The sequence below is a fragment of the Myotis brandtii genome, unplaced genomic scaffold, assembly GCF_000412655.1.
Source record: "Myotis brandtii unplaced genomic scaffold, ASM41265v1 scaffold59, whole genome shotgun sequence".
NCBI classification, from domain to species: domain Eukaryota; kingdom Metazoa; phylum Chordata; class Mammalia; order Chiroptera; family Vespertilionidae; genus Myotis; species Myotis brandtii.
This window is the reverse complement of record NW_005370223.1, coordinates 6,946,172-6,970,237: the sequence shown is the minus strand read 5'-3', so window position 1 is coordinate 6,970,237 and position 24,066 is coordinate 6,946,172. Positions and strand designations below refer to the sequence as shown.

At 37.0% G+C, this 24,066-nt stretch overlaps 1 protein-coding gene across 14 annotated transcripts in view; it reads right to left on the bottom strand.

Moving 5' to 3' along the window:
* RIMS2 (regulating synaptic membrane exocytosis 2) overlaps positions 1 to 24,066 on the bottom strand; it is a 304,062-nt gene that overhangs the window by 27,955 nt on the left and 252,041 nt on the right. The gene's annotated exons all lie outside the window — the stretch shown is intronic.

Sequence of the window (24,066 nt, the reverse complement as noted above, 5' to 3'; positions counted from 1 at the left end):
ATAGCATTCTATTTGATAAATAACACACCAATTACACTACTTAATTCTTACCTCAATCCTGAGAATGTCATCATTATTTCTTCTTTATAAATGGCTAACAGAGTCAATAATATTAAATGACTTGTTTAACCGGAACATGGAAGAGCAAGACTCAAATTCAGATGATTTGACTTTAGGTTCAGTGCCCTGTAGACTACATTACAGGTGTCTCATACCATACACAGTTACACAAAACATAGATGAGAGATATCATATGAACTAGTCAGTAAATTATTTGGTTCAAAATTAAAATACTGAAAATAAATCTTTAACACCATAATGTTCACTTATATGCTAATGTTAAATCTATATTTGCCTTTTAAAAAATCAAAACATAGCAATATTACCTAGCCATACATGTATCTCAGTCCATCAGTTCTAACAGGGAAGATAATTACATGTCATTTATGTATCAGTTTTTATAATAGTTTCTAAAAATAAAATCACTAAAATTTTAAGGTTTGTTAGTTTCCTGAAGTAGAGGCTTGGCTACTTACGTGAATACATAAAAGGTCATTACATGAAGTAGTCATATAGTGCCAAGGCCACGGATTAGTTCAATCAGAAACATAGTTGTGCCTTCCGCAGTCTTGCCCTTTTCTGTGCTAGAAATGATGTAGGTGATGAAGATGAGAATGCAAACTACTAGCAAAGGGAAGAGCAGAGGAAGTAAGGCCCTCTGGAAGGTGGTGGAAAAAACACACAGAAAGGCCCTGAGACGGATATGCAAAAAAGAAATAGAAAAAGTACTCTCATTGATTGCTATTCAGCCACAAGTGAGTGTTTCCCAGTCAACCTAGAATGACTGGTTGGGAAAGACAAGAATTGCTCAGGGTAGATTACAGAACCATGATGCAGACTGGGCTGACTTCTTTCTCTTGATATACATTTGTTCTCGATAACATGGGTATTGTCTCTACCTCAATCTTCACAATGATGTCAATTACCTTTGCCACTTTGGACTATTCCTCTTTACGGTAAATAAGTCGATGCTAAGTAAAAATATTTGTGGGTATATTTTGTCTTATCAAAACCAAGTCTCAGAATCCTAAAATTTACATTATCTTTGCTATTACAAAATATCTTTGCATTTAAGTCATGAGAGATAAAATCCACATAGTCAACATTTTAATTCTGACTTCAAATTGCTCAAAGTATTTACTAGTCTTGGGCAATTACCCCTGACCTGAATATGAAATTCAAAATATACAATCTTTTCTCACATCCCCAGATTCATGTCAATATGGTGCAAATAAACTGTAAGCTTTTGTGAATTCCGTTTTTAAAAGTATTTTTGCTGTTTACACAGCAGATGTTACTCCTTAGCAGTTTTTTTTAACCCAAACTTTCACAAAGGTTGACAAAGTCAAAAGATGTTTAAGGTATGAGAAGATAAAAAAAAAAAGATTGAATGATTATTTCTATAATGAGATTATAATTTTTGCCTTTATCTTATAACAGAAAATGTCAATGGAAGTAAGCAAAATAATTTCTTGATTAGGCTAAAAAACAGTGGTAAGATTTGACTGAGTAATGAAGGGGAAAATCTCTAACGATCAAAGTCATGAATCCTAAAAGCAGAAGAGCTAGACAATACCGGGAAATAATTAATATTTGAACTCTAATATTAATTATGGCCCTTTATGTATAACAATGATGATGATAATAGCTAATGTTATAGTCTGCATATACTTTGCCTCATTCAATCTTCATAACACCCTATAAAGTAGCTACTTCTCATTTTACAGATAAGAAAAGTGATGCATATTAATTCAGTAAATATATGTTGAGTGCCTACCACATGCCAGACACTATTCTAGCTACTGGGGATATAACAGCGAACAAAAATGAACAAATATTGCTGCCCTTATGGAGTAATACCGAGTAATTTAAATTTTAAATATTATTATTATATTATCAGGTAACATGTACATAACTGTTAGGAATACACTAGACTGGATTTTATAATTTAAAGTTTTATTTTACCTTTCATGTTCCCTCCAATAAAACCTGCCAGTTCCTATTTGCTAGCTCTGCACCTGGACAAAGACCTTGGTTATGCATGAGGAAAAGATGGGCTGGCTGGTTCTAGCAGAAATGGTCAGCCAGGCCCAGCCTTTATTCCTCTTCAAACCAGAGAAACTGACAGAGAACCTTCATCAGACCCTTGCAAACATTTCAAGTTCATATGTTCGTGTGTGTTTTTTAAATCCTCACCTGAGGATATTTTTCCATTGATTTTTAGAGAGAGTAGATGGGAAGAGAAGAGATACATCGATTGGTTGACTCCCACACACTCCCCTGCTGACCAGGGGCAGGTATGGAGCCTGCAACTGAGGTAGGTGCCCTTGACCTGAATTGAACCTGAGAGCCTTCAGTCTGTGGGGCAATGCTCTATCCACTGAGCCAAACCTGCCAGGGCCATGTATGCCTGTTCTTATCTTAGATTATCATTAACTAGATATCTCTTTAACAGACATGTGATTTTAGGCAAATCATTTACTCTCTCTGTCCCTTGATTTGTTTCTGAAGAGGTCAGATAACTCCTCTGCACTCTCAATAAAAAGGTCACTGGGCCCCTCCCAGCATTAGTAGTTTGCAGCTTTTAACTTTCTGCTTTTTCACCAACAGCATTAAGACAGTCCCCACTTTCCATCCCTCCTCCCCTGGTGAGGGACAGGAATACAGGTCACCATCTGGAAGTTTGGCCTCCTCACTCCGTGGGCATCCCCATACAGCCTGGTCAGATGCTGACTTACCCTTCCTGCGGAGATGTGAAGGCACAGTGGTTATTGGTGTGAACTCTGAAATTAGACAGGCTGGAGCATATATCCCAGCCCCTCTACTTCCTCGCTGTGTGACTTTGGGCAATGACTTCAATCCCCTATGTATCATGTAGCTTTCTCATCCACAAATGAGAGGTAATAATAGCAATGACCTTAGAGTTGTTGTGAAACTAGCTCATTTAATAGTGACTATGACGCTCAGAAATTCCAAATCATCAGCTGCACGTCCTCCCACCTCCAATTAAAGCTTGTACTCTGGAAGCATTGCTAATACCAGGCCGGTTTGAGGGTTAAAATAAGCTGGTGGAATAAATCTGTCCTTCAGAGATAGTTTCATTTTCAAACAATATCCTTAACTAATTGGCGAAATTTCTAACAATGTTAAAAGTGACACTTAAAAATATCTAAGGGATTGTAATCTGGAACTGGTAGACTTTCTCACGTTACAAACAAACCTCTCCTGGGAATCTTTCCTGGCTCAGTTCTCCTGGGCCCCAGCTTTGTCACAGCTTCTCTTTTTCCTCGAAAACTGAACACAGATTTGTCAAAAAGGCCCAGTGGTTTTTTTTTTAAAACCAGGCGTTCCAGAGGCGAAGGTGGAGAGGCCGAGGCCAAGTTTCTGTCAGACATTTGTATGTCAGAGAGCTACCTGCGCACACATTTTCAATACATTCAAATGTCACCAATACTGTCCATAGAAATTTAACACCAGCCTCTGCAACACTCCTCGGAGGCCGAGGGAGAACACCACACACGGATATTACACATTAATATAACAGAATCATGTCAGGCAAGAAAGGTTCATGGTTAAGTCAAGTTTGACAAAGCAGCCACCTCCAGCTCATTAATTCCACTTTTAGGGCATACGTTTATCACCTAGATTTCATTCTTCATGATTATAATGTGAACATTACAAAGATAATTAAAATGTAACATACATTTACAAAGTTCTTAATTTTCCCCTAATGACGTATAGCTAGACAGGTTCACTATATAGGATACTGTACGGTATATTTATATTTATTTTATATATATATTTTTTATTGTTGACAGTATTACAGATCTCCCCAATTCCCCCCTCCCCTTTACCCCCTTCTACCCAGCCCCTGCCCCACCCCAGGCCTTCACCACACTATTGTCTGTGTCCATGGGCTATGCATACATGCGTATAAATTCTTTGGTTAATTTCTTTGTGTCTATGGAAATCCATTTGTGAATAACTGCTCACAGCTTTTATTTCATTTAAGTGGCTAGATGGACTCAGGATAAATTTATGTCCCCAGACGATTTTGCTCTATTTAATCTAGCATTTTCATGTGGGTGGAATGGAAGGCAAAGGGTCCGTCTGCCTCAAATACTTGTGGTATTGACTGTACAGCCACTTTGTAGGTGTAGTAAGTGTCAATTTAAAATATTCAAACTCGTTTTTGCCTCTTCCCTTACAGAAGTAGCTGTAACCCTTCTTTGTACAAGTCACTAAAGCAAAAACTTAAAGTTTAAATGCTTCAGAAGTAATTTCTAATGGATTAATTGCGTCAATTATTTCACTTAGCATAATTAAAATTAAAAGTAGTTTCTAGTTGCATAAAAAATAACTTTTAAAACTTGTGTCAAAAATTCAATGCATTTTTCACAGTCCTAAGTTGCTCTCTTAACTTAGAGTTTGATCATTTAAATAGGTTTCTGCATGTCAGCCTTAATCTATCTATCTATATAAAAACCTAAGCGATCATTATGACCAGAATGACTGGAATGACCAGTTGCTATGATGTGCACTGACCACCAGGGGGTAGACACTGAACACAGGAGCTGCTCCCTGGTGGTCAGTGTGCTCCCACAGCCAGCCAACCTCCCACGGTTCCTCCCCCCATCCGGCAGGCCCTGTCTGGCAGCTGGCAGCCGGCAGGCCCAGGCCAGCCCGGCCCCAATAGGCTACGATCGCCGGCTAGGCCTAGGGACCCCACCCATGCACGAATTCGTGCACCGGGCCTCTAGTATATATACAAGAAATGATATAACTAACAGTTTAATAAATGTACTCTTTCAAAGTCCCTTTAACATATCTTTCCTAACATAATTCTTTTCTAGAAATAATAACAGCCAGACATTACATATTGAAATTTGTGGTATTAAAAATGTATGCCATTTTCTAATCCAAAAATTAATTTGTTTCCTGTAATAGAACTTGGTAATTATATTGAGTTGCTGTTACTATCAATGTTTCTTAGTTTCTAGACCTGGTAAATCATTTTGGACTTGGGGGATTGGGAAGAATGACAATATCCTGAAGATTTGAACATGTCTTCAGAAGGTACTGGTATAATCTCTGTCCACAGGTACAACTTCACCTGAAGACAATCAGTCACACTTCTAAATACTTGGGAAAGGTGCCTCCCAACCGCCTGCGTGTCCAGGGTCATGAAGTCTTAAAGTGGAGACCCTATTCTTTACATCTTATCCCTTACTTGTTCCTAATAAACTGGAGAAAACTTATTGTGATGCAGATCTCTTATTTATGGCCACTTTGTAGGTATGATGGTTGAACTGTGTTCCCTCAAAATTCATGTTTTAGTCCCAACCCCTAGTAGCTGTATTTGGAGAGAAGGTGATTAAGTTAAAATAAGGCTGTTAGGATGGGATCCTAATCCACTGGTGTCCTCATGAGAAGAAATCTGGACACAAAAAAAGATACCAGGGATGTGCAGTGCACAGAGAAAGGACCTTGTGAATGGGCAGCACGCGGTTGGCCATCTATGTGAGGGGGAGAGAGCTTCCAGCCCCCAAAACTGTGAGAGAATAAACGTCTGCTGTTAAAGCCACCATCTGTAGCATTTTATTATGGCAGCCCCAGTAAAGTACTGTAATATCACATGCTTTGAGATGAACTAAGTCTCCTGAGGTCTTTAGCTTTACATTGCTTTCAAAAGCTTTCATGGGTCACTTTGGTAAACATTTAAGTAAGCTGCTTAGCATTATTTAGATCTATTCTACATTTTTAAAACATCTTATACAACTTTGCTGTCTCAAAAAAAACATGTCTCTTTCTATCCTAAAAGTTTAGCTTTAAAGTGATTATCCACAAATGAAGTGGCATTTTCTAATTCTGCTGTTTTAAAAACTGGTGTTTGGCGGGGGGGGGTAGGAGACATATGTAATACTCTTTGTAATACTTTAAGCAATAAAACAAAATTAAAAAAACAACAACAAAAAGCTGGTGTTTCTACACCAATGGTGGGTATTATGCTTCCAGTTTAAAGAAAGGAGAATTAGCTCTAAAGATAGTCTCTTAAAAAACACACTTGTCAATACATTTTAATATACATAAGACTTAGGTTTCTTAAGGGCAGAAATTTTATTTTTTGATGACATTATTAGAATTTCCAGGGCCTACCACCATAGGTCTTAGCTTGCTGCTTTGCCTCTAAGGACATTATTTTATCTGAATAAATTCTGATAAAGGAGCTGCTTATTACCAACTGGCATACTTTAATTCTTATTTCATTATTCTTTAAAAGAAACTATTTTAAAATGAAAACTGGTAATACCAGCTTCCGTGGTGAATGTGAATGAGTCATCTGACTACTATTACTGTGGATTGCGGCTTTTGGAATTGATTTTTCTTCATTAGCATTCTAAATGATTACTCGTAGATTACATTTTTTGATATTTAAAATGCTCTACAAAATGCAATTATGGCTTATCCAATTCAACAAAGTAAATGATGTTGTGAACACATCTTTCATACCTCCACTTATTAGAAAGCAAATCAAAATGTTTCTCACTTTTATCACCTGCAGTGTTCAGTACTAGAAGCCTAGATAATTTTTAAAGCACTGACTACATAAGAATTAACTGTCATTTTTTCAGCCACTTAATTAAATATAATAGAAATGTAAAATTTTATATTTCTAAAATGTTTTCATTCTTAAATGTCTTAAACCTGTTGAGTTCTTTCTATTCCTTAATTGTTCACTTGCTTTCATGACCATCTCCTTCTCCTAGATATCAAATTGAAATTAATTACAGTTTATTTTGAGAAAATTTTGGGAATTATGTGATAGTTCTGGAATAATACAGAAACCCTAAGTGTTATTACTAAATGAGTGTTGGAAGTACTGATCTACCTAATAATTTAAAATTCTAAGTACAGATTTATGATCCTAAACCTATGACACATATTAAAAAGAGTAAGACAAAGTACATACATTTAATTATGTTCTTAAAATTATTTCAAAAATTGATTCTTATGCTAGGATTAAAATTTTATCTCAGAGTTTGATTTAATCTGATCAATTTAATCTAATCTAGTTAACTAAATGTAATGTGATTTGATTGATTTGCCTAATTTGATTGAATGTAGCAAGCATAGGGCCATAAAGGGGGGGGCAGGAGGAATGGGTCCTCAGTCTCCACCTCTCCCCTCCCCACATGGTCCTCCTTGTTCACACTGTATCTCCAGCCTCTAGAGCAGTGCCTAGTGTACATTAGGCTAACTATCTAATTGTTGTAAACAGAATTCTCTCTAGATTCAGATGACTAGAGAGAAGTTGCAGTTTTTTGAAAGTCTGCATTTTATATTTCTATTATATTTAATTAAGTCCTCCTCTTTCTTGAACAGAATTTAAAAAATAATTTGATGTTGATTCTTTTCTATTATGAATCTTAGTATTGAGAATCCACAGTAATGGGCCTTTGCTCTCTGCTGGCCAACGAGAGTCTTATCCTATATAATAAAAGCGTAATATGCAAATAGACCAATCGGCGGAACAACCAGTCACTATGACACACAGTGACCACCAGGGGGCAGATGCTCAATTCAGGAGCTGCCCCCAGCCCACAGGCCCCAGGCCAGCCAAGGCGGGTGCCAGTGGGGGCCCCCCAATTGCCCCACCGGTCGCCCCACAGATTGGCCCTGATTGCCAATCAGGCCTAGGGACCCTACCCGTGCACGAATTTTGTGCACCCGGCCTCTAGTCATTAATAAAATGACTAAATATTATGACTTATAGCACAATATGTTCTACATGTATGAGCATCTAAATGGAAAACAGTATTTAAAGGGAGTTAACATGTAACAGAGGCCTCTTTTATGTGCAAATACCCTTGGATAGAGGAACACAGGTATTTCCTGGTAGAGTGGAAGGAAACTAACAGTTCCTGAGCCAACTCTATGCTAATGTGTTCAACACATTATTTAATATAATCCACATATGTCATTGTAAGGTAGAGAGTATTACATTTTATGGGTAGAAAACCGAGACTCGGGGAAGTTGAATAACTTGCTCAAGTTCCAAAAATAAAGTAAGTGACCAATCAGGATACAAACCCAAGCCCGTCTATTCCCAAACTTCAGGCTCTTTGTATTCTACCTGACTAGGGTAGAAATTATATTTTTAGCTCTATCAACAACTTGCCCTGTGACCTTTGAGATGATCGCTTTACCTTATTCATTAAACACAAATATAAATAGCTATCCACCTCTCAGGGAGTTCAAAGAATTCATGAATGTTACAAAATAGAGCACACAGCACTACCTTGCACTCAATAAATATTTGCTGAATTTGGAATTTTGTTGAACATCTGAATTGGCTGACTCCCATGAGAAAGGAGAGAAGAGTATATGGAGCCCTGAGAGGGAAAATGGAAAAAACAAACAAACCATGAAATGTAGTTGGGGGCATAAATATAGACAAAGTAGGTGAAGAGCAATAGAAGATGTTGGGCTTCTAGAAAAATTAACATGAATGTTGTGTTGATGCTTTTCAAAGGATTTTTGTTTGCTTTTGCTAGCAACAGAGCCTTTCTTCAGAAATCTTATTTCAGATAGAGCTATTCTTTGTCTTGCTTCGGGGTTTCCATGGTGTCCCCTGAAGAAATTTCATGGAACCCCTCAGGCCATGGTCTGAAATTTCCTGTTTTTATATATTCCTCCTTCCTTAACACCCAGTCTATATACTATTTATACTTAATGAAGGGTGGGTGTTCTCTTTCTCCTGATAACAGTACAGAGATCTACTCTGTATTTCCCTATTGATGGTTATGATGCTCAAAGATGGCGGTGATTTTAGGCATTTTTTTTTTTAATGTATTTGTTGATTTAGAAAGGGAGGAAGGAAGGAAAGGAGGGAGGGGGGGAGAGAGAGAGAAAGAGAAAGATCAATGTGAGAGAGAAACATCCATCGACTGCTCCCAAACTCACCCTGACTGGGGAGTAGTCTACAACCTGGGCGTATGCTCTGACTGGGAATTGAAAGAGTGACCTTTCGGTGCACGTGCAACCAACTGAGCCACACTGGCCAGGGCTAGGGCTAGTTTGATGCAGGCGTTAATCCATGGGGTCAGGAATCAGTGTCTCTCCATTTTCGATACTGCATTTTCTGTGCAGACTCCATTCTCAAGGTTCTTTATATTTGAGGCAAAGATGGCCACCAGCAGTCTCAGGCTTATATCATCCTTAGAACCTACACTCTCAGGAGAGAGTAAAGCTTGCTGAATAGCACAATTCTCCTTAGAGGATTTGATTGGCTCATCATCAATCACATGCTCACCCTGATCCAACTACTATGATCTGAGCAGTGCCCAACCTAGCATCAGGGGAAGGCCAATTCCAGCAGAACACAAGGATTAGAAAGAATGGGTGTGAAGGGTGATGCCCCAAAGTCAAACTGAGCACAGGAAAACATGTTCACTCTAGTGATCAGAGAATTGAGCAATGGTGAGCAAGCCCAAGAAAGGGAGATTTGAAAACCAGGCTGACTGAAGTGGTTATATTTTTAAAAAGGTACCAGTGGAATTCAGGAGCAAAAGAAAGAAAGAGAAAAGATGAAAGAAATGTCCCATTAGTAGTGTGCACTTGCACTTTCACAAGGAGGAGAAAAGACTTACTTGGTCTCTGAAGGAAAGGCGAATAGATTGTGAGGCCATCCACAGGGCTACTGGTCATCAGGATAAGATGAAAAGCAGTCAACAAGTGCCTGCACGAGGATTTGGTGTGGGAACTCAGATTATAAAGTCACTGGGGAAGACTTCAAGAGACATTTTTGCAGTGATTAAGTTGCCAAGGGTGAAAGAGCAGAGAGAACAAGACTCAAGCCTTAGGAATAGACCAATGTTGTATTTATTTTGGACACAGTATCTAGAGAAAAAACAACAACCTAGAGCTGTTGGCTGGACACAAATAGCACCAAGTCAACCAAAGATAAAGATCACTTCCACGGTAGTATGCACAGTGGTTAGAAGCTCAGGTTCTGGAATCAAATAGATCTAGAGTTAAATACAGAATTCTCTCAGTGGTGTGATTGATTTGATTGGATTTGAATGATTTGATTGACATCGATGTTTCTCTCTGTCTCTCCCCCTCTCTTCCACTCTCTCTAAAAACCAATAGAAAAAATAAAAAATATTCTCAGGTGAGGATTAAAAAAAACACAAAAAACAAATCAGAAAACCAATGTTGCCAAAATTCATACCCTAAAACACGCCATTTGGGATTGAATAACTAAGTCTTGACCATTGTGTATGTAGAGTTAAATACTGAATCTGAGATGGCCCTTAACTTATGATTAGCTCTCTTAATTTAGGACATAATTATCAAATCTAGGAGGGCACTGGTAATGACTAATTTTTTGCTTAACCGAGCACATTTTGTTTTGGATCCCTGTTCTTTAGAAGCTTATAGTTTTCAACTGTATACCCTAATGATCAGTTGTGAAATGTATAATTCATTTTTAAAATCCAAAGAGTACATACACATTGCTTACTCATGAAAAATACAATGAGAACAATTATGGTGTATTTTTATTTGGTGGGGGAAAGTGATGAAATTATATCTAAAGCCTGGGCTCGCTGAAAGTGTTGATTTTCTGCATTCTTTATTTTTTTAAAAAGCTTTAATTAAATCTGGGTACATCCATGTGTTTAGTAAAAGTATTTCACTAGGAGAAAAAAAGTTCAGAACTAGAAAATAATTAGAATTTACTTACTTATAACTCTTTGAATATACAGCTGTGGAAAATGTACAGTATGCTGGCTGTTACTGATTATTTAGGGTCTGACAAGCTGTGAAATATGTAACAGTTTGGATTTTTTTTAACAGATATTTATTGCAAACCTGGTATGTCCCAGGCAATGTTTCAGATTGGAGATAGAGCAGTGTACATAATCAACTAGATTTAATAAAATTGACTAAATTTGATTTAATTGGATCACCTTGATTTTCTTGGGTCACTTTGAATTCATTGGATCACTTTGATCTAATTGGGTCATTCTGATTTAATTGTATCACGATAAAAATGTGTTTGTTTTTTTATAAACCTTTCTGTATCATTTCAATGCCTAGTAATAAGAACTTCCGGCAAAGAAGTACGTGTGATGTTGGAAGGTATTCACTGTGAAGAGAAGCGTTTTGTATTAAGCCTGGTAAATTTTACCAAGGTAAAGGCTTAAAGAGCCTGGCTGGTCTTACTTCTACAAAATCCCATGATTCCTAAACAATAAATAATATACTTAAAATACGATTACATTTACTTCCTTAATTATTGACAAAATCATTTACAATCATTCAATAAAAACATCTTCAGCCAAACAAATGGATGTCATGCCTCCAAAGAAAACTTTAAGAACTACTCAACATGCTGCTTTAAATGTTAAAAGCAAGAGATTTAGTTTGCAAGTAGGTACACATCTAAATAAAAATAGTGACATTTCTATGCTAGATGTGAGCATGGTGACAGAATAAAAGGCTCCAGCTTTGAAATGGTTCGGTTTCACCTACACATTTATTTTCTAGTCTCTTTGAACTCTGCATTGACATTTCACCAACAGCAGGAAGCTATTGAGCTGTCGCATCTCGAGGTTCCTTGAGATTTATTCTTAAACACACTATAGAGTGTCATTATTACATTGCTCATACTATAAGCACTGAATAGAAATTCTCACAGTGAAGATGACAAAGTGCCTACATGAGTTCTTTTGGAATTTACAAGAACATATATTTTCCACACTTTCATGTCTGCAAAAAGTTTGCCTCGTTAAGCCTGTGAAGGAAAAGGTAAGAATCATACAATGACTTTTGTACAGATCACCTTTTCTCCAAAGGCGACCCTCTGATTTCCTCTGAGAAAGAGTATTAAAATCCTATAACTTGAGACTTGAGACGAGTATTAGGTGCTCAGTCTGCCAACGCTATTTCTTCCCACCCTTTTCTTTTCCCCGTGGAAATAGGTTCTTTCTTTTATTTTCCTTCAAGATATTTTCCCCCCTTTGAATAATAACCTTTCCCAAACTTTGGGAACACCAGCAGAATGCTGGAATCCTGCTGGGCTTTCTTGGATCCGGACTTGAACCTGGAATAGGTAAAAGGCCGAGGAGATGGAATATCAAATACTCTCTAGTACGGGTAAGGAAAACAGTCTGGCCTCACGTGGAGAACCCTTCTGCACTGCATATCAGCAAACCACGAGTAAGTAAGGCCTAAAAAAACAAAAAGATGAAGGTGGTGGAAGGCATTAAGGCCACAGGCTTACATATGCCATGAAGAGCCCCTGGAGTTCTGAGAATGGAATAACATTGGTAGTCAGCCCTATAGACAAAGGGAATTGCCGACTCTCCCCTACTTTTTCCTCACCCGCTACTCCCTACCCTGGCAATGCTACAAGGCAGACGCCTGTAAATAGAAACAGACTCATAGATACAGAGAACAGACTGATGGTTGCCGGAGGGGAAGGGGCTTGGGGGACTGGGTGAAAAAGATGAAGGGGTTAAGCAGTACAAATTGGTAGTTATAATACTCTTAATAACTATGTATGGTGCCAGGTGGGTACTGGAAGTCACTTTGTAAATATATGATTGTCCAGCCGTTATGCTGTACACTTAAAACTAATACAAAAATAATATTGAATGTAAACTGTAATTGAAAACTAAAAAAAAAAAGAAAAAAAAGAGTGGTAGAAATAATTATAACTAAGAAGATATCTAGTGAGGAAGAAAACAAAAGACTTGAACTTTTAGATGTTGACTATCTCAAGTTTAAATGACAAATCTCTTTAATTTCTACTTATATTTCCATAGCCAAAGGCACTTTTTTAGTATAAGGCTTACTATTTGCATTAGTGAATTTTGCCAGGACTCTGGGCTACAGATAACACGGATCTGGGCAAATCTAGAATGATTGGCTTTTGGCCCTTTGGAAACAACACCTATGTATTATTAAGTCATGCGGAATCGCTCTTCATTCTAATCAGAAAAGAAATGAAGACAAAATGACAGCTTTGAAAGATTACAGAGATCAGGGATAATTAAAAATATATATGCAACCCACTATTACCAGGAAGGAAACCTTCCTGGTAATAGAAGTTTTAATACATTAATTTTGTTTACTATGAAATGTAATTAATTACTGGCTTAAGCAAGATTTTATGCTTTATTTTCAGGAGTTATTGAGTTGTAATTAGGTTCCTGGCATGACATGTAAATGTAACTAAAGAAATTTGAACACATTTTCATTTATCCATACACATAAAAAGATATAAACAAGGCAATTATACTTCACACAAACCAGGATTCACACTTAAAATATTTTACAACTCACCTGTCAGAACATATGTAGCTAGTACTATTAGTATACACAAAAATAACAGCAGTAAAACAGAAAACTCCCACAGACCATGAATTTTCTGTTTATTTCTTCTCTGCCATATACTTTTGCAAGAATCTGACTTCTTATCATGATATGTATATGTGTACATATATGTTAAGAGAGTTCCTAAACACAGTACCTTTCAAAGGAGGTAGATGAGTCTCAGTTAATTTTATTACTTCCACAAATCAATCTTTGATTAACTAAAGATTTATAGAAATATATCACATTATTTAAATTTTTACTGAATCTTTTAGGATTAGCTAAAATAAAATAAAAAGTCATTCAATAGCAACTACTAATAACCACTATACACTGATTTATTTGGAAACACTGACCAACACAGAGATTGAAAGAGAAATCATAGAGACTTGAGACTACAGTCAGTGAGTTTTCATCATCTTTCATGCTACTCAATAAAAGTACTGTTTCAGAGGTCATGAGGCAGGTAAAAGAGTTATAATAAATGGTGTTCTCTCTCTATAAGTTCTTAATCTAGGATTATACAAAGTTAAGTGTAGATACTTTAAGAATAATAACTTAAGCCTGGCTGGTGTGGCTCAGTTGGTTGAGCATCATCCCATGCACCAAAGGGTCTCGGTTTGATTCCCAGTCAGGGCACATGTTGGGGTTGTGGGCTCAATGCCCACTAGTGGGTGTGCAGAAGGCAGCCCATGGACGTTTCTCTCTCACACTGATGTTTCTCTCTCTTCCTCTCCCCCATCTCTCTAAAAAAATCAATTAAAACATAAATAAAAAAGAAATAGTTTGTAGAAAAGATAAAGTGTTTGCACTTGAGAAGTGTATTTGCCATAGGTATCACTTATATTAAAGCAATTCATCTCTGGCTAGATCACTGCACCTTTATCGCCCCCCAACTCCTCTTCTCTATCATTGCATCTCTCCTCTTCCTACCACACCTCTCCCCTCACTAATTACCACCCAGCGAGTTCTGAATGGTGTCTTCATGATTCAGTTAAAGAATGGATCAGAGATACTTAAAACAGCGAGGAAGAGCATTTTGGTTCTTAGTCAACCCACTTAATGAAAAATGCAACTACAGATATGCAACTAGATATCAATGAGGTATACAACTGAATAATCAGAGAAGAGCGTTTTGTCTACTTCTTCTAACTCTACGATTTCTTAAAAGCACATGCTACAATTTACATTTGAAGATGTTTAGGTATTTTCCAAAGTATTCCAAAACATAGTCACTCTAAGATATGCTTCATAGACCAAAATTACTTGGTCAAAATGAGTCATGGAGACATTACATATTGTATCTTTCTTTTGAAAAGTCACAAAGCACATAAACATAACAAATGACTTTATAAAGTCTTGTAATTTATAAAACCCACATATTAAAACTGTTTAATCCACATTTTCTATACTCATTTGTCCACAAAACATCAGTTTTCTGTTTATTATCTGTTGGCATCTGAAGATCTATAGGATACACTTTGGGAAATGTTACTTAAGATGAAAAAAAATTTCATTTTTATGATGACTGATAGTGTCTATTTTTTAACCAGAACACATTTAAATGAGAAAAGTTAGAATGCAACAGGCATAGAAGCCCTTAATAAATATTGCTTTTGATTACTTTGTCCTTGTTCCTGTCACTTTGTTAATTCATTTTAAAAATTTACTTCTTCATGCTTTTGAAAATATTGATAGCTGGAAATAGATCTTAGATTGGCCAAAGACCCAATGTCATATAAATGCATTAAATAGTACCATGACCTTAAAAAGCAATGAATCATAGATTAAAGTTTTTGCTTCAAAGAACTACAGAGGATACAGTACAAGTGAAAACAATTTTACTTTTTCATTTGACAACATGACTTATATAATGCCTATTTTGGGTTGGGAAAGGAAAAAAAAATATATATATATATCACTGCTTCTCCTCCATCCCTTAAAAAAAAAAAGTAGAGAGGCATACTGATCCATTTTCTAAAGTAGCAGAGAATAAGTGAAACATCATTTCAGAATATATCTTAAGTCACTTATCCAATTAATCATGATGGATCTGAGCTGAGGCACCTTGAAAGTACCTTGCAGGAGGAGAGAAAATTATTTTCAGAAGATCTGAGTTGTATTTAGAAAATCTAAAGTGAAAAATAAGTAGAATTCATGAGAAAAAAGCATTAGAATTAATCACTAAGGTGGCCTCATATAAGATTTAAAGCACTGTTTAAATCAATAATTTTAATAAATATTAAAAACGACTTAGAAAATGTATTGGAAAGAAGATGGTATTTCCAATGGTAATACATGTTACAAAATATCTAGGAATAGGTGTTTTGTTTTGTTTTAGATTGTGTCATTATTTATTACAAATAAATGGTGGTTTCACATCTGTCGAAAACGGGTCCTGTTTTTACACGTGTTCAGGTTCTGAATGTACAGGAAAGGGTCTTATGCTTAGTTCGTCCAAGCTCACACGCACTTTAAAATTAGAATGGTCTCCTTTTGAACCAATTTGTTTAGAGTCAGATTAGTAACAGAGTATGAAGCTAATGAAATACAGTGATAGAAATTAGCAAGTGCGACATAGCCACAAGATATTTAATGAAAATTACAAAGTGTTACTGAAGGACATAGAAAGCCTACTCAATGGAGACAGCCTATAAGTCTGAATAGAATGAATTAATAGTATAAAGATGCCAATTCTCCTCAAATTAGTCTAAATTTTAATGCAATTTTAATCGTACAGTTTTCCAAGAAAAGAAAATATGAGTGTAATCAAGAGAATTTTGAAGATGAATAAGATATGGATAGTCTTGACCTATGAGTTAGTAAAATAAACAATAAAACAAAATTAATATTTAAAACATTATGGTATTGTTTCAACTTCTCAATTTAGTAGATCAGAATAGAAAATCCAAGAAGAACAAAAATAAAAACAATTGAAATATACAAAATATGGGATTTTATATAAATAAAGTTTTGGTTATTCAGTGAATTACCTAGTTCTAACTATCTACTTGGAAAAAATTAATTTAGATTTCTACTTCTCACCATCTACAAAAGAAATTCCAGGTGCATAAAAACCTCATACACACGTCAAAATGAAATATAAAATTTTATAGTATAAGAGAGGGGAAGGTTTTACCAAATATGACCAAAACCAGGAAAATGGGCACAGACAGAACAAGTATTACACAGGAAAAATGAAATTAAAATAATGAATTAAAATAATGAATAAATCAGTAAGTGGTGGAAATATTCTTAACCTTACCAATAATCAAAGAATGTCTTCAGTGTTGAGTACTAAATAAAGTGAAAGTGAAAATTTGTACTAGACTGGCAAAGATGAAAAGAAATGAACACTAATATGGCCAAGAGTGGGTAAAAATAGGCTCTCTTAGAATCTCTTGGAGAGGATATAAATGGCTCAGTACTTTTAGAGGGTTATTTGCAAATATTTTTCTAAATTAAAAATGAGCATGCCCTGCCTGACCGGCTTGGCTCAGTGGACAGAGCGTCGGCCTGCGGACTGAGGGGTCCCAGGTTCGATTCCGGTCAAGGACATGTACCTTGGTTGCGGGCACATCCCCAGTGGGGAGTGTGCAGGAGGCAGCTGATCGATGTTTCTCTCTCATTGATGTTTCTAGCTCTCTATCCCTATCCTTTCCTCTCTGTAAGAAAACAATAAAATGTATTAAAAAAAATGAGCATGCCCTTTTAGCTATTCTACGTGCAGAAACTATTCTACAGATAAGTCATATATACACTTAGATGAGAGATGAGGAAGGAGGAGAGGTAGAGATTGGAAGCTTGAGGACTTGACCGCCACTGCTGGCGTTGGAATGATCCTAGAAGCTGAGAATGATCCCCAGCAAAGAAATGGGGACTGCCCTTCAGTCCCACACATGCATGGAATGGAATTCTGCCAGCAACCAGAAGAAGCCTGGAAGAGGAGTCATCACTAGAGCCACCAGAAAGGAACACAGTCCTGCCAACACCTTGCTTTTGGCCGTGTGAGACTCTAAGCAGAGAACCAGCTGAGCCACACTGCGTCTGGGCTTCTACCTACAGAAAGTGTGCGATCATAAATTTGGTTGTTTTGAGCCTCTACAGTTGTAGTAACTTGTTGCAGCAGCAATAGAAAGTATAATCCCTCAGACTCTGGCCCATCCTCTGGTAGACACCATCATCATTAGGGTTTCTATCTGCAGCCCTCATATCTTCCCGGAAGCCTAGAATCAAGAAAGCAAGGCCCAAAGAGAAATGCATTATGGACACAGTATTGCTAAATACCACTGTGCCTCGGTCTGTCACTGCCTTATATCTACACATCCAGGGTGTGATTCTTCCTTCTTTGCCTGTGTTACTAATTTGAGGAGATCATCTTTAAGCATTTCAGTTTATTTTACCTTTAGAGTCATTTATGTTAGAAAAATTTCTCAGTAGCACTTTGTCTTTCTATGTAAAAGCTAGAAAATGACCATATATTTGTAGGATCTTATTAAGCAGAGAATCAGCTTAGTTCTGAAAAAGTAAATACATTACAGATAAGGTATATAAATTTGCTATCCTAATGTACTCCCTACAAAAATAGCTACTATGTACAATATAGTTATAAATTTAAAATAAATTTTCCCAGTACAAAGGCAGCATGATCGCATTTTAAAACAACGAACTAGGCTTTTTCTTTGCTTCATTATTACTCAAGAAATCCACTGAACATTTTTGCTTCGGTTTCACAGTCATGAAATGTATTACCACCTGTCTTATTCCACTGGTGAGAAAAGCAATTCAAGTTTTTGTTTTTTTTTTAAAAAAATGTTATCTCCTTTAGATGCAAATGAAATATAGTATATTATTGATCATAATTACAGTGAATTATACTTAAACATATTGTTGACTAATTTATAGGACCATATTTCAATATAAATTCACTGGTTGAATTTGTTGCATTTCTTCCTTATGTCAAATAACCATACTGCTTGTAATAAGTAAGTATTTATAAAGGTTGCTAACGATAAAATAGGAGTAATATATAAAACCAGGTGCTGTTTCTGCCGTTCAGATAGCAATTCTAAAGTATATATAACTTCTAAACAGTAGTTAGAAAGCCTGGTGGAAGTCATATGACGGTCATTCAATTATTTCTGCTTAATATTTTTCCGTAATATGAAAATTATCATATCATGTTTATATATTTTTTTCTTTTCTTCATTATGGAAAGGCTTGCTTTGTGTCTCCATAGCTATAGAGATACTGTTACTATGGAAAGGCCTATAATTTCACAGCAAGGAGAGAATAAATAAACCCGTAATTTAAAGCACCAAATTAAAGCCTGGGAGAAGGAAATCATGCCCGTTATGATTGACAGCCAGGCGAGGACTAGTGGGCAGGAACAGACTGGCGGGTACAACAGTAATGGTGACAGTGATGGTGACAGCAGGCGGGCAAGGCTCCAATCCAATCAGAGAAGCCTTCTGCATTGCTCCTGACTCACAGCTTATTACAACCAGAAGAGAAATGCTTAGGGAATCTGCCAATTCCTTCAGTTCTTAGGATGAGTTCAGAATGGAGAACAGGAAAACAAGCCAGCGTAGGAGAGCTAGAGAGGCAAGGTCATCTACACTAATAAAAGAGAAATATGTAAATTGGTCGTCACTCTGCTATACCCACCAGCCAATCAGGATGGTATGCAAATCAACCCAACAAAGATGGCGGGTTAATTTGCATACGCAGGCGCGGAGCGAAGACTGAAGGCTCCGGCCCGAGCGAAGACTGAAGATGACTGAAGACTGAAGAGGCTTGGCTTCTCTGCTGCGGCCGGACCAAAGGCCTGGGTCCCGGGTGCCGGAAGAAAACCGGTGCCGGCAGCCAGGGGAAGGAAGGCCTATTGCGCGAATCTTCGTGCATCGGGCCTCTAGTGAGTCAATAATAGCTAAGAAGCCACAAGTAAGGGAGCACATGTTGCCCGTGCAATGCAAGATAGCACAGACACAAGCAAGTTAGAATAGCGTATAAAACATGAGGCCAAGGACTCTTGAGACTGATACAATTCCTGCCTCAGATGGAACTGTAGATAGAACAACACAGGAGAGAGGGAGGGAGGGAGGGAGGAAGGGAGGGAGAGACTTGCCACCCTGAGAAGCTGGACTGGTTTGGGAACAGATTTTACCGTCCTGGGATAAAGAGGCGTGTGCAGGTATGCACAGGTATGTAGCTGGGCTCCGTTCTTTGTCTCTTGGAGTGAAAGAAGAGACTGGCCACCCCTAGAAACCATGCCTCAGATCTACAGGAATCACTGGGGCTGCCCAGTGATGCTTCAGGTGCTGGCATTTCTTTAACCTTTACAGAAAGAATGTCTGCAAGGTGCGAACGCTTTCTATGAGCAATGATGCTGCACTTTTCTCTAGTTGTGGTTTCTCCTGGTATCTCTACTCTTTGAAACCCATCTTTGTAAATAACAAATTTCAATAGGTTTTGGGGATTTCCATTTCTGAAAATGTGAATAGAAAAGTCTCTGTGTTTGTTACTGCAGCTTAAAGGTTACTGAAGATTCATTATGCTAAAACAATGATATCTTAGCAGGTAATACATCTTTGGCAGCTCTTCAAAGGTGTACTTGGGAATGGAAAAGAAAGGAGATTACATAATCATGATGGGTTTGATTTGTAGAGTTTCTGTATAATTTTTAATAGTCCATAGTACCTACACAACAACCTTTATTAGAAACACAGTTAATAATATTGATTGAATATTTAAAATTTTAATACTTTTTAAAAATCAAAGTGTTCAGTGTTGCTTTGACAGTCCACTTAAAAGTTTAAGCATAGAATTTAAATGCCATGGAATTTTACCTAAGTTTAGTATATAAAAATCTCCTCGGTTGAGGGTTAACAAAAATAAAAATAAATACACATCCAGGGAATACTAAATATGATTGAGAGGCTTAAACAGAGGAGTACTACAGTATCCAGAATCTGTGAGGAAATTTTATTACAGTTGAGATTGTGTAACTCAGAATAATAAGGCTCATTCATATCTAAATATATGAAGATTATTCAAATATACACAGCATGTGAACCACTCAGTTTCATTATTACAAAATATAAAACAAAAAAGATTTAACTGGAAGTGAAAATTAAACTCTAGAACGTGATTCAAAGAGAAGACCTTGTATAACTTTAAACTGTGAACTGTGCTATATGATTTAGAATATTACACCTTGTTGAGGAAGGAAATGAACTTCAGTTTTCCATTTCAGTTAGAAATAAGAAATGAACTTTTGAACATGTACTTACTTTCCAAATGCGTAAGTCAAATTGAACACAGATTCTTAAAAAATATATATTTTGTTGATTTTTTACAGAGAGGAAGGGAGAAGGATAGAGAGTTAGAAACATCGATGAGAGAGAAACATCGACCAGCTACCTCCTGCACACTCCCTACTGGGGATGTGCCCGCAACCCAGGTACATGCCCTTGACCAGAATCGAACCTGGGACCCTTCAGTCCGTAGGCCGACGCTCTATCCACTGAGCCAAACCGGTTAGGGCAGATTCTTAATCTTTTTTTTAAATAAATCTATTTTAATATATTGAAGTATAAGTCTAACCAACTATCGTTTTCAGTAAGATAATTTTACAATCGACGGGTTAAATGAAGAGCTCAGTCTGGCTGACAGCAGGTCAGAAACCTTTGGCCATCGTCTTCCCTCTGACTCATTCCAGGATAAAATGGCTGCTGGCAGAGGGGGAAGAAGGCCAAAAAGGGCAAGGACTTGAGATACTTCAAATGTCAATGGGACTTGGAAGGGCAGTGAGAGGGGCTGGTGGCCGCTCTTCTCCTACCTCTGGCCGCTATATTTCCTTTGGAAAGGAGGGTCTGGTTGAAACTTGTAGAAGCAGAGATGCCTCCTTTATGAACACAGCCGGCCCCCTCTCCCCCCGCCCAGACCCCCACCCTGGGGTTCTCTGTGGTTTTCTGCGATTATTTCCTTGTCTTTATATCTTCCTATGTTTTCTTCTACTTCTGCATTACATGTTGCCTCGCCATCAAGGTCCTCATCAGAATTTCCCCACCTCATGTCATACTTCTCTCTTAGCTCTTGTCCCACTCTCATTTTCTAAGCCATCCTGAAGCTTCAAGTGAAAAGCAATAAATTCCTCACATACCAGAACAAACACAGAAATAAAACCCCCACCTTTTTTGGACTAAAAGCTACAGAAATTACATTCTTGTGTCAGTGCCGAACTTTTATGCCTAAGAACAGTATCCGAGACCCACTTTCCCACTATTTCAATTTCAAGCATACATCTAGGTTAAACTAGAATCTATTGCTACTCTGTCTCATAGCATATACCTCGCATACAAATTCAGGTCCTATACAGCTGAATTTAAATGCCATTTCAAAAGGTCATTTGACTTTCAATTGTTTTTAACAGAAACACACACACACACGCACGCACGCACACACACTCACACACTGACAACACAGGGTAACTATTTGTGGACTGTATAAATAACTATAGAGATTGTCAAACAAACCAAATGCAAAGACAGAAAGGCACCTTACACCACGCGCAATGTTTTATCCCATTCAACATTTGTTAAAACCCTCTTGGGTGCAAAGTATCCAACCAGAGAGAGGGTGGATGAAAAATGAGCCAGACCAGGTTAGCATATTCTATGCTATGCTCTCCAGTCACCTGGTACTTCTCCATCAAGGCAAGCTTTGTAATTGCAACTAATTATTACCTTATTTGTTCAGTCCTGTCTCTCCTTCCCACTGGCACATTCTTAGCAAATGAGGAGGATCCCAGTTAATACGCAGCCTGGTGTCGGCCACGGAGTAGAATTCTAATCAATATTGACTGAGTAACAGTATGATGTTACGTTGTCAAACACACCGAATAAGGTAGTGAATAAGAGTGTCAGTTAATGCACACACAACTTCCTCTAACAGTCAAAAGTTAGAAGAATTTGTCCACTTAGAGCAGCATCAGAGAGGAAAGATGAATGCTGCCTTCGTGTTTTTCACTCTACAAAGACTTTAAGACCAAATAGCTTTCAAAGCCCAAGGGGACAATGAGCCAACACTCCTACTTTTCCATCTGTTGGAGGAATGAGCTAGCGCTACTCGGGGTAGAATTTTATACTGTTCAGCTAGGGCTTTATTAAATTTCCAGCAAATACCTGCTACTGCCTCTTTGGAAGCCTTCCTAGTAGGTAACTGGAACAGGATTCAATTGAATAAAAGGCAAACAGTAGCTCCATATACCTATTCAGAGTGCATGGAAATTTCATTAAAAATGGCCTTTGCTATTCTAGCCGGTGTGTCTAAGTGGTTAGAGCATCGGCCCTTGCACCAAAGGGTCTCAGGTTCAATTCCTAGCCAAGGGCACACACCTCGGTTGCAGGTTTGTTCCCTGGACCATGGTTGGGGTGCATTTGGGAGGCAACCAGTTGATGTGTCTCTCTTCCATTGATGTTTCTCTCTGTCTGTCTGTCTCTCTCCCTTCCACTTTCTCTCTTAAAAAAAAAATCAATGGAAAAAGTATTCTCAGGTATTAACAACAACAACAACGAAAAACAAGCCTTTACCTTAAAATTGCATTTCTGTTTATATGCCGATGCTCAAAAACCTTAAAGCATTTATTTTAATAAAATTAAAATACTTCTTCTGAATGCCCTACAATTAAACTCAGTATGGAATCAATTATTTAAATACCACATATTCTCTTGTAGTCTTATTATTGTCCGTTTTAGGTTTGTAACTTTTTTAAATTAATAAACCTTATTTTTAGAGCAGTTTTTGATTTATAGATGTTTATAAATTTTAAAGAGAAAAGTGCAATAAATTAAGTTCTACCAGAGAAATATATTAAAAATTTCAAAGGCTAACATTTATCGTATTAGCACAACACAGTTAAAACAGTTAATTATATATAAATATTAGCAATTAAAAATCATTTAAATATGATCTTTATGTTCATAAATCAAATTTCTATTTCTGTACTAAAATGCAAAATACCATTTTGAAACACAAAATGAAAAATTCTTGTAACAATCATATAAAATATAGTGAGTTACAACCAGGTTATAAGGAATACCATCAAATAACTATTTCAATATAATATCATTACATAAGGCTCCAATTCCAAAATCACCATTATAGTTTGTAAAATCAAGATCAGCCGGGTCCAGGGAATTATGTATCTTTAAATTTTTTTGTGTGTTGCACATTTTCGTCTTGACTTTTGTGTATAAGAACACGAGTATTCAAACATAAATGAGATTTAATCCATTTGCCTATAATTTATTTGCTGTAAAAGAAACACCACATTATATGCTTTTGTCTGTTAGTTAAGTAGAAGATACACTATTATTTCCATGATACCAGGGAGTTAATGTTTAATTATCAACACCCATTTGAAAAAAAAGACATTGCTTTGACTCACAGATTTCTTAATTGCTAACAGAGGCTTTGCTGAGTAGGAGCACTGAATCTAATTTATTTTGGTGGATGTGACTTAGCGACTGAATTTCAAACTGGCAAAGCTTTGACTATCTTCACTGTCAGCAGAAAATCCCTCCATCCCTGCTGCTGGAGAATGGTGCTGCTTGAAGTTTT